General features: G+C 26.5%; 1 pseudogene; it reads left to right on the top strand.

Moving 5' to 3' along the window:
* LOC108750364 overlaps window positions 1-11214 on the top strand; it is a 22416-nt pseudogene that overhangs the window by 1159 nt on the left and 10043 nt on the right.

Raw genomic sequence — 11214 nt, 5'->3', positions numbered from 1 at the left:
AAATTTTAATCTTTAATAATAAAAATAATAACAATTAAAATAAATAAACTACAAAAATGTGTTATTAAAAAAAATATTATCTTATTCACACAACTTTCATATGTATATATTTTATTTGAAAAAGTAGGAAATATTAAACATACTTCCAAATTGAAATTTCTTTGCTGAGATTGTGCGTCTAATACATTTTTAAATTGTACACTTAATATCTTGATGCCTCTTCACCTAAAAAAAAAAACAATGTAACAAAAATATGTTCAAAACGTATTAAAAAAAATATGTCCTCCTCGAAATCGTTTCACTTTTATTTGAAATACACTTTTCTGTATTGTTCCTAAATAATTTGATGCAGCAGTTAAAACGAGATACCTTATATATATGTGTACATATGTACAAGAATAATTAATTTCAATTATGTGAAATAATCACACATTGTGAACTGCAAGTTATAATACTCGCTTATATCGAATTCTACGTTAAAAATATATTTTGCTTATATACTTCTCGTGTACCTATGTCTCTTGTATATGTCTCACGGTTTGATTAATTATAACAATCACAATTTATTTACAGGCACGTTCATTTACAACTATGCTACGATATATATCACGCAAACTAAACATAGTATACAAAGCACAAATATTAATACAAATGATATGGTACTTTGAAGAAGCTAAAAATCATCCATCATTTATCCTTGTTTACATTCGATGAACAACATCGAAGAAATAATACATTATGCATAAAACGAAATGTCTTAATAATTAAGAAAAAGACATGTTTGATCAATAAGATATTCTACGGGAAGTTAAAAAGAAAAATTTATCCAATTAACGACTAATTCTGATATATTTAACAAGATTCAATTATAAATGCCTTTCAAAATACAATAAAAATGATATTATTTCGTAGTAATGTAATCAAAAAAATAAAAATGCGAAATTATATGAAAGCGTTGAAAACACATATATGATAACACAAATTTTTATTAAACCAATCATTACTGTAATATTGATAAACGGAATGAAATATTAACAATAAATAAACTGTATTTACTTTTAATTGTTAACTTGCAATTTTAAAATTTATTAAAATTTATATGATAAAATTTGACAAATTTGCTTTGTGATACGCTGGTTAGCATCCAACACAAAAAAAAGTAATCTTTATGATGGAAAGTGAATTTAATGTATACTGATTCCGTAATTCATAAGATATATCCACAAAGAAAAGTTATACTATCCGTCAAATTTCAATAGTGTTTACAGGAGGGTATGAATTCCAAATTTTCTAGACGACTTATTATAATAGTTATATAGATTATTTGGCAGGATGTTAATTACGGTTATCATTTTTATTGAGTCTTTAATATTAAAATTCGCGTGTAAAAAAATATATTATAACACATTACTAAAAATCACCTTTTATGTAAAAATAAATGGGTAGAATAATTTTCTTGTGGAATAGGGGTTACGAAAATATATAAATATTTAATAATATTAAAATACATGCGTCATTGTAACTTTTCATAAGGTACAAAAGTGTCTTGGATACCGACAGCTCGAGATGATCCCAACCTGAGAATAGTGATATTTCAAGAATTATTTTTATACTAAACAATTTATTATATGTTTAAATTTAACAATTTTTTATTTTTTAGTTTCTTTATTAGTTTCTAAATTATATTTGTATAGTCACTTGTATATATTATATGAATATTGAACACCAAAATCCACTTTGATTGAAAAAAATTTTCTTCTTCTTTATTTGTGTTGAAACACTTATCAGCTCATTTTACTTAATATTGTTTACTATAAGAAATGTTAAAAATGACAAAAAATTTATTTTTTGCTCATTTTATCCCCATTTACACAAAATCTTGACAAAGTATGCAAATTCTACCAACAACATTATTTTTATCGCAAAAGATTTTCGGAATATTTATTATTAAATATTTCAGATAGCATTTAAATGTTGAACAAAATTATTGTTCTAGAATTTCATTAATAATAATGTGGAATCTAGCACACTCAGAATATAAAATAACAAATCACCATAAAGATGACTTGAATTTTTTTATTTTTTTAATTGCTTGGAGCAAAATTAATAATATATACGTACATACATATATATATATTAAATATTTAATTTTTATACTGAAGTATTATTAATGATCTACAAATTTATATCATACTTTTTATAGTACGTAATAACACTATTTTTTTATTTGTTTTGTAAATTGCATGGTAAAATGTGATCAATTATTCGCAAGTAATTTCTCGTCTTTAAACTTCAATCTGTTCTAATCTAAACTTTTTTAAGTTTCAATTTCTATAACAATTTCCAGACATTTGTTTTTGCAATATTTATATTGTAATATGGAATATTGTTTGTAACTGCAATATCAATTTTAAAATGACGAATGTATGTATCATTACTTCATGATCTTCAACGACTATAAATAACACGTTGGCTGGTAATATTCATCGCTGAATGACGTGTCTTTCGAGTGATCTTATGTCTTTTTAAATATAGCAGCTCGGTAAAAAAATTTCTGCACATAATTATACATAAACGGTTATACATGACTAATTTATAAGTAGTTTATTTAGAACGGTTATAAATTGTGTACAACCGTTTATGCCATAATTATGTATAAAAATTTTTTTATCGGGCTGCTATGTTTTAAGAGAGATAAGATCACTCAAAAGACACGTTATTCCGTGATGAATATTGTACCAGCAAACATGTTATTTGTAAACATTGAAGGTCATATCTATATTGAGAAAAATGGCCAAATATTCATTTGTCATATTTTTGAAATTAATATTACAAATGCAAACAACATTGCATATTATAACATAAATATTACAAAAACAAATGTTTCGATTTTGCTACAAAAATTGAAACTTAAAAATTTTTAAATTAGAACAGGCCTCCAAACTTTAAAGGAAATTATTTGTGAATAATTGACCACACAACATTTTATCTGCAATTACACATTTACAAAAAGAACAACACAATTATGCATCATAAAGTATAATAGTATCAATTTGTAGATTATTAATAATTATAATTTTTAAGTAAAAAATTAAATGTTAAAAAAATATATATTACAAATTTTGCTCTGAATGCTTCAAGTGATTACAGAAATAAAAAAATTAAATTAGTTTTATTGTTATTTGACTTGTTATTTTATATTTTGAACGCGTTAGATTCTGCAAGAGTCATTCTGCATGAAATTCTAGAACAATAACTTTGTTCAATATTCAAATACTTTTTGAAATATTATAATATATATTCCGAAGATTTATATATGTATACGGAATATGTTAACACATTTCATTTTATAATAAATTATACATAATTATGTAAATGTTTACATAATTTTGTATAGTGTTGTTTTTATATATGAAATGTAATTACATATGAAAAAAGAAATTTTTTTACCGGGAGACTATAAATAGACAAAAATCTAGTTAAGTAAAAAATTGTAATTTTTATTTGTTACAATAACAAGTAGAAAACTTTTTTATAATTTTATAATTAAATAATTGTTTTATAATTTAATAATGAAAAACTTTATATTCTTATGAAATATTACAAAATCATAGAAACGTACTTATACAAATACCACTATTAATAATAACATACAAAAAGAGAATAAGCATATATGGGAATGTATGTGTCTCACAATCAGAGATGTTACAAATGGTAGATTACAAGATGAATGATTCTAATTTATATTAAGCTGCTTTATTCAGTTTTATTACAATTTTTATAGGGATTTTGTATATCTTTTTTGTAAAAATCAATCAAAGGAAAATTCATGTTGTGCTTGTATGTATCGATGGATGTATGGATGGAGCAAAAAAAAGTGAAAACATCTATTACTTAATTTAGAATTATTTTTAACACTGTTATAGTTATTACGGTTGAACACAGCAGCCATGAACCAAACCGGTACCGGACAGATCATGAATCTTCTCAGCAACGATGTCATTCGCTTCGATCAATTAACAATGTACCTGAATTACATATGGATCATGCCTTTTATGGTAATTCTTTATCTCGAAAGTATTTGTATACATTCCACAGTAACAGTATACATTGCACAGAAAATTTCAATCACACTCTTGAACAAAAGTCTTAAATTTAAACTTCTAACTTAAATTTATTAACCTCTTCGATAGATTATTGATAAGTATAAATTTTTTAATAAGTATAGTATAATTTGTAGAAAACCTATTATATTGATTATATGTATATAAGCTAATTGTATACATTTTACAACTCGTGATTTAATTTAGACTATAAAGACGTAGGATTTCTTTTTTTCACTTATTTCGAAGTTGCTCTTAAATAATTGTTTGTTAAAGCTGACCAGTTTTATTTTTATTCGCAGACCACGATCATAGGGACAATGATGTTGCAAAAAGTCGGTATTTCGTGTTTGGTTGGCATCGGGACATTGTTGATCATTGTCCTCCCAGGACAAGAGACTTTGAGCTTCTTGAATCTCAAACTCAGAACCATGATTGCGCCACTGACGGAAGAGTACAACTAATGAGCAAACTCATAGCTGGGATACAGGTATCCCCGAAAAGTTGATTAGTTATTTTATTATTAAACAATATATAGGATAAATATAATAATATGAATAATATTAAGGTCCAAGTATCATTTACAAAAAAATTTTATGAAACAAATTTATGAAATGGTAATTCTTGGTTTAGGTGGTGAAGATGTACGCCTAGGAGAAACCGTTCAGCCAGATTGTGTCAGTAACCAGAAAATTAGAGATCAATCAAATTAAATTCTCTTCGTACTGCGCGCCGTATTTGGCCATCATAGTCTTCACTGAACGATTGACCGTCTACTTCATCCTGATAACGTTCGTCTTAATTATTGGGAAATAATTTAACTGTCGATGTGACCTATGAAATGTCGACATACTTTAATATACTTCAACTCGTCGTCGCGTTGTACTTTCCGCAAGGGCTAATACTACTGGGTAAATCAATAGTGTCATTCAATCGATTGGAGATATATGTTATCATATTATTTTCTAATTTACGGTGAATTTAAATCCCTTGAGCGCGGTGGATACTCGTTGCTAGGCATCTCTATGGAAAGTACATCACCGAATATCTTCACGGCAAGACGAGGATACTTGTCACACATCAATTGCAATTCCTTCAAAGGGCGGATCACATCGTCGTACTGGATCGAGTGAGTAACACAGAATATTTTTTAGTTATCTCTAAAAAGTTATCTCTTAAATTAAAAAATTTTTAATTTAAAAAATTTAGCTATTAAATTTATTAAATTAAAAGTAAATAACTGAGATATAATAATGATAAAAGCAAATTTAATTTATTGCTGAATGAATATTAAAAAAGTTTTTGTTATCGTTATGATGACATAATTTTATTAATAACACATAAAAATTAGATTATTTTATAATGAAAATTAATGAATAATAAGATTTTTTTAATAAATAATGGCAAGAAACTTTTAAACATTTAATTTATATGTAATTTACATATAATTAATTAAAAAATAAAGGTTGAATATTTTTTAAATTAAATATCCTGATTTTTTGTTTTCTAAGGGTTTCGTAAAATTGCAAGGAAATTATAACGAATTAGTACAATTAATTAAAGATTTCTTTGGGATGTTGGACAATTTGAACCAAGCGCAGAGAAAGGAAGAGGATATGAGAAGAGTTTCGGAAATGTCTAAGAAAATAACAATAACGAGACAAATATCAAGATTATCGACTACAAGTTCCATCGCTGTAAGGTGATCACTCGTTACTTATAATAAAAACATATAGAAATTGAAAAAAATATATTTTAACTTGAAATACGAAGCGTCTTAAGATGTTGAACTACTATACAATATACACTCATTTAAATTGAATTAATTTTCAGAAATAAATTGTAAAATATATTTTACATTAGATTTATTTAATAAAAATAGATAGCACAAAAAATAAAAATGTAAAATAAAAATAGAAAAAAGGACATAAATAAAAATAAAAATACATATATATAATTATAAAAAATATCTGTATTTTTGCGTATAAAAGATCTAATATACTTTCACTAATTATTATCAATTAATAAAGCGCGGAAGAAATTTTTAAATTACAGATTTAAAAAAGTTAAATAGTTTTCCAATATTTACACATATTTTCTTAACGTTATTTTCTTTATTTTTAAATAATTCAAATTGAATTATAATAACTTCATCAGATTACATCTATTATGAGAGATAAATTCAAGTAATAAGATTATTTTGCCATCGTGCAGCACTCGGACACTGATGATTCGGATTATGTGAAGAACAGCCCGGAAGCCGAGATGTCGGCACAAGGTCGAGTAGCCGGCAGAGTGTACACGAAATATCTGCATAACGATGACAATAATTTCACGCTATCCATACTGCTGATAATCTTCATCATCAGTTAGATCGCCACTACCGGGAATGATTACTAGCTATCATACTGGACTACCTTGGAGAATGTTAGGCGTATTGAAAATACTAGTGACGTAAAACAATTCGCGAACATGTACAAAAATAGTTTCCTTGATCTTCATATTGAACCCGGACGGCCTGCTGAGCATTATGGATGCCATACACATTTACACATTCTGCATCATCGCCTGCATCACTACTACGTTGTTTCGTAGCTTTCTTTACATGAAGGTTTCTATGAACACGAGTAGTAACCTTCACAACATCATGTTCTTCAAACTGCTGCAGGCGCGCATGTCCTTCTTACATAACAATCCTTCTGGTAAATAATAGTTACGCAATCCGATAGTCGTCTTAATTACTGTACAGAGACTTCATAAAAATTATTTTATGACAATTTTTACAAATATTTTTTAGGTAATTTTTAGAATATTTCATAATTTTTGTATAATTTTAAAATTTTTTAAAAAGACTTTTTAATTTTTAAATTTGAGACTTTTTAGAAATGTTGAAAAAGTTTGTAACTTTTCTAAATTTCTTTATAGATAAATGTAAATTCTGAAATAGAATTTACAAAATTCATTTTATAATTTCCAAAGAAAACTTAAAAAATGTGAAGAAATTAAAATATTTCTTTTATATGTATATATAAATCTTTATAAATTTAAAATATAAGAATATTTAAAAATATTATAATATTAGAATTTTTTTGAGAGTTTTCAAAATGTTAATTCCGAATACAGAAAACTAGTATATTTTTGTCGAGTGTGATATTATTAAGTTGTAATGATCGCTATAGCTATCCATAAAAAAATAAACGTAACAATAATGTAGATTTTTTTTGCACATATTCATGATACATTAAAAATACACATTATCGATTAAAATTAATAAATTTTGTTTTAGAATATTATATAAATTTATGTAACTCATGCCAATTGTATTAATTAAAAACCATTCTAATTATAAGCTTGAAATAAGCCACGACTCTGTTTAATTTGTTTAACAAGTATACAAACATTTTATCTCTAATAAATTATCGCTTCCTGGACTTGTAATTTCTTTTCTCGGTTATTGCAAAGAGTTAACGATTTTTATATTCCAGGGTAAATTTTAAACAGATTTTTGAGGGATATGGGCATCATGGATGAATGGCTGCCCAAATTGATGTTGGAGGCGATCCAGGGGTTTTGCGTAGTATGTGGGGTATAATGATCATGGAGGAGATAATTAATTAGTAAATGCTGATATTGATAGCCATACTAGTCATCTTGGTTTTTTTACGAAATCTTATATGAAGATTGGTCAAGAGCTCAAACGTCTCGAAGGTGTAAGTATATTAGAGCAAGTAACACGTTATTAGATAAAAGTGCGGCATATATTACATTTTGGATGTCTAAATTCGTGAATTCCTGTCAAAGAATTCATATTTTTAAGTTTTTACATTCCCCATTACATTAACAAATTTTTTAAAAGTTTTTTTGAAAATGTTTTTTGTTTTTAGTGAAGAATCCCATATTCTTGTACGTAAATGCTACTCTGAATGGTTTGCCGACAATCAGAAGCAGCGACATTGAAATCGAGAAATTAATGCGAAAATGATTTGATGAGTTGCAAGATCGTCACAGCGGCACGTGGTATCTCTTTTTAACAAGCGTGACAGTCTTTGCTGTCGTTGATTTAATAATGTTCCTGTTCTTGGCCTGCATTTGCTTCTCTCTAATATCAATGAATGAGACTGATAAATTATATCTATCGTAATTATATAAATAATAGATTTTTAGTTAATGAGAGTTAAATTTTTTTTCTAAGAATTTCATAAAGATGCAAAAGGCTACAACTTAGAAAAATTAATTAGTAGAAATAAACAAGCTTTTAATTTCAATTCTTATTTCTGCATGTGATTCTTTTTCTCAATCTTCAAACTATTGCAAGTTCTCTTTGTTCTTTAAATTACAGTATAGTTGGCAAGAAAGCAGGTCTAGCAATATCGCAGTCATATCGTAATTATTTGTCTACAATATACCATAAAATAGTTTAGCGATTCGATGTCACTGACGACCTCCGTGGAAAGAATTTTTCAGTACACGAACCTTCCTAAAGAGGAACCTATTACCTCGGAATTCACCGCCACCTACATGGTCATCCCAAGGACAATTAATATTAAAGGATGTCAACATGAAATATCATAAGGATCTATCAATTTTGAAGGTATAAATAAACCGACTGTTCATTCTTACAAACATTATTTGTGTTTTATCACGTAATCGGGCTTTACAGAGTCTGACGTATACATCGAGCTTGGTCGGAAAGTTGTGGTTGAATGAACTAGCCTCAAATCTTCCTTGATCTCGGCGCTCTTCCACTTGTTTATATATGATTATAACATATATAGTAATCGGATTATCATGATGGAGAACGGTTCTATCATGGCAGGTTTTTTTGTTTTAATAATTAAAGCGTGAATGGGTTAAGAAAAATATTGATTTTGTAAGACAAAATTAAGAGACATAATTTTCTTATATAACTTTCTAAAAAGTTTGTTTATAATAATTTTAAAAAAGCGCCGTCATCAAATGTATAAAGAATTGAGAAAACTGTCCCATTCCAGAATAATTCAAATTATTTTTCAATACGACAATCAAAATATTGATTTCTTAATAAATATGGCAATTCTATCGCTTCGTTTAAGCTGGAATCACTCAAATTGAATGTAATTGACTTCAAAATATAGATTTTCGTAAGTTTGGACAAAATTTGGAGGGGGCCCCTTATGGGCCTTCCTCTGTTGAGATAATGCGCAACCTTTCGCCAATTTCAATAAACATGACAGGTATTGTCAAAGTCATGATCCTATAATTGACCTTCTACAAGCTTTTTATTCATCGCTTGTCCTTTTTTAAGAAGCTATTATTAAATAAAATTGATAATATAAACGTATGTTTAACGTTTTGTTTTTTTTTTCCAAATGGAGTAAAACAGACGAATTCTCTGTTCTAAAATATATATTTTCTCCTTTAAAATATCTATTAATTGCATTACAATACAAATTCTTTATCTTAAAAGACACAAACACTCTGCTTTCAAAACGAAAATAATATAAAGAAAAAATAACTAAGTTAAAATATGGTAAAATAAAAAAAAATAAAATCGATAATTTCAACAAATTATTCAACGAATTTTGCAGAGTATCAATAAACATGATCACGCGTTCATAATTTAGAAAGGTGTTTCGCTCTAAGCAGGGGCAAGAAAGAAGTGAAGAAAGAAGTGGTCCCTTAAGAAAGAAGTGAATCCTAAAATGTGTGCGCACGCGCGCGCGTGTGTGTCATTTGTATTACCAAAACACATAATTTTTGTATTACAGTTACCTCTGTCTTTGTTACCTTATTCGAAAATCGTTCTCCAGGATTAAAGAATAAGTATTAATACATGTGCAAAGTAGAGTCTTAATATTGAGAACGACAAAAAGTTTCGAAATTGAGATTTTTTTTATCATTTCCTAGTCCAATATGATGTTCCAGAGCTGTTACGTCGTAACAACATTTACTTCATATAAAAACTGTACAATGTGTACTTATGAAATAGTAGTCCACAGACTAGTAGTTTGCACGTGAAAAAGCAATGTGTTCTTAAAATTGAACTTAGGCGTCCAATTAGAACATTATTATTATATAAAAATTTACGTGTATCTATATGTACGTGAGATATTGATGTAGTAGTATATAATGATATATCAATGACATATAAATCGTCTGTACGTAAGTGCTATTTATGAATATTTACTTACAATATGAATATTTATTTACAATCCCCTTAAAACTATACGGTGGAAAAAAATTTTAATTCGAATGAGTGTTATAATCGAATAAATGTTGAAGCAGAGAATTAAGGACATTTAGTACATTTACTTTCAAAATAACGAAATTTTGAAAAAATTATAAATTATTTTAAATCACGTTTAAAAATAATGCGACAAAGGTGACGGTTTACTGTCTGGATCATAAGATATTTTAATAAATAGTAGTATTTTTTAAATCTGTGTTCTAATAAAAATATATGGAAATGCATTGTATATTATATAATAGAATAAATGATAAATATCTCAATGTTTTAATATAAGTACATTATGTATTTAGGATCATATATGTAGAGTTACATTGCAATGCATGAACTAATTTCCAGTAAATAAACAAAATACTTATTTGTTCTATATCTTTGTAAGTAATCAGTAAATTGCAATGAAACTTTGCGTAAATTATTTTATGTTATGTAAATATTTAAAGCACTTATAAAAAAAAATGTAAATTTTTTATCATTAAAAAAATTTTAACATTTAACAATAACAATTATTGAAAATAATAACAATTAAAATAAATATCCTATAAAAATATGTTATTAAACAAAAATATTATCTTATTCACACAACTTTTAAATGTATATATTTTATTTGTTTGAAATGTAAATATTAAACATACGTCCAAAAATTCAATTTTCTTTGTAAGTACTGTACATCTACATTACATACATTCTTAAATTGTCAACCTAATATTTTTTAGGTGTTTGCACCTAAAAAAGAAACAACAAATAATATGTAACAAATAATATGTTCAAAAAAATTTTAAAAAGAATGTCCCGATTGAAATCGGGACATTTTTTTTTTCTTTTATCTGAAATATTATTTTCCGTATTGTTTCGAGATAATTTAATGCAACAATTAAAATGGGACAT

The sequence above is a fragment of the Trachymyrmex septentrionalis genome, unplaced genomic scaffold (genome assembly GCF_001594115.1).
Source record: "Trachymyrmex septentrionalis isolate Tsep2-gDNA-1 unplaced genomic scaffold, Tsep1.0 scaffold366, whole genome shotgun sequence".
NCBI lineage: Eukaryota > Metazoa > Arthropoda > Insecta > Hymenoptera > Formicidae > Trachymyrmex > Trachymyrmex septentrionalis.
The sequence above is the reverse complement of the archived record's forward strand: the minus strand, read 5'-3'. Positions and strand labels throughout refer to the sequence as shown.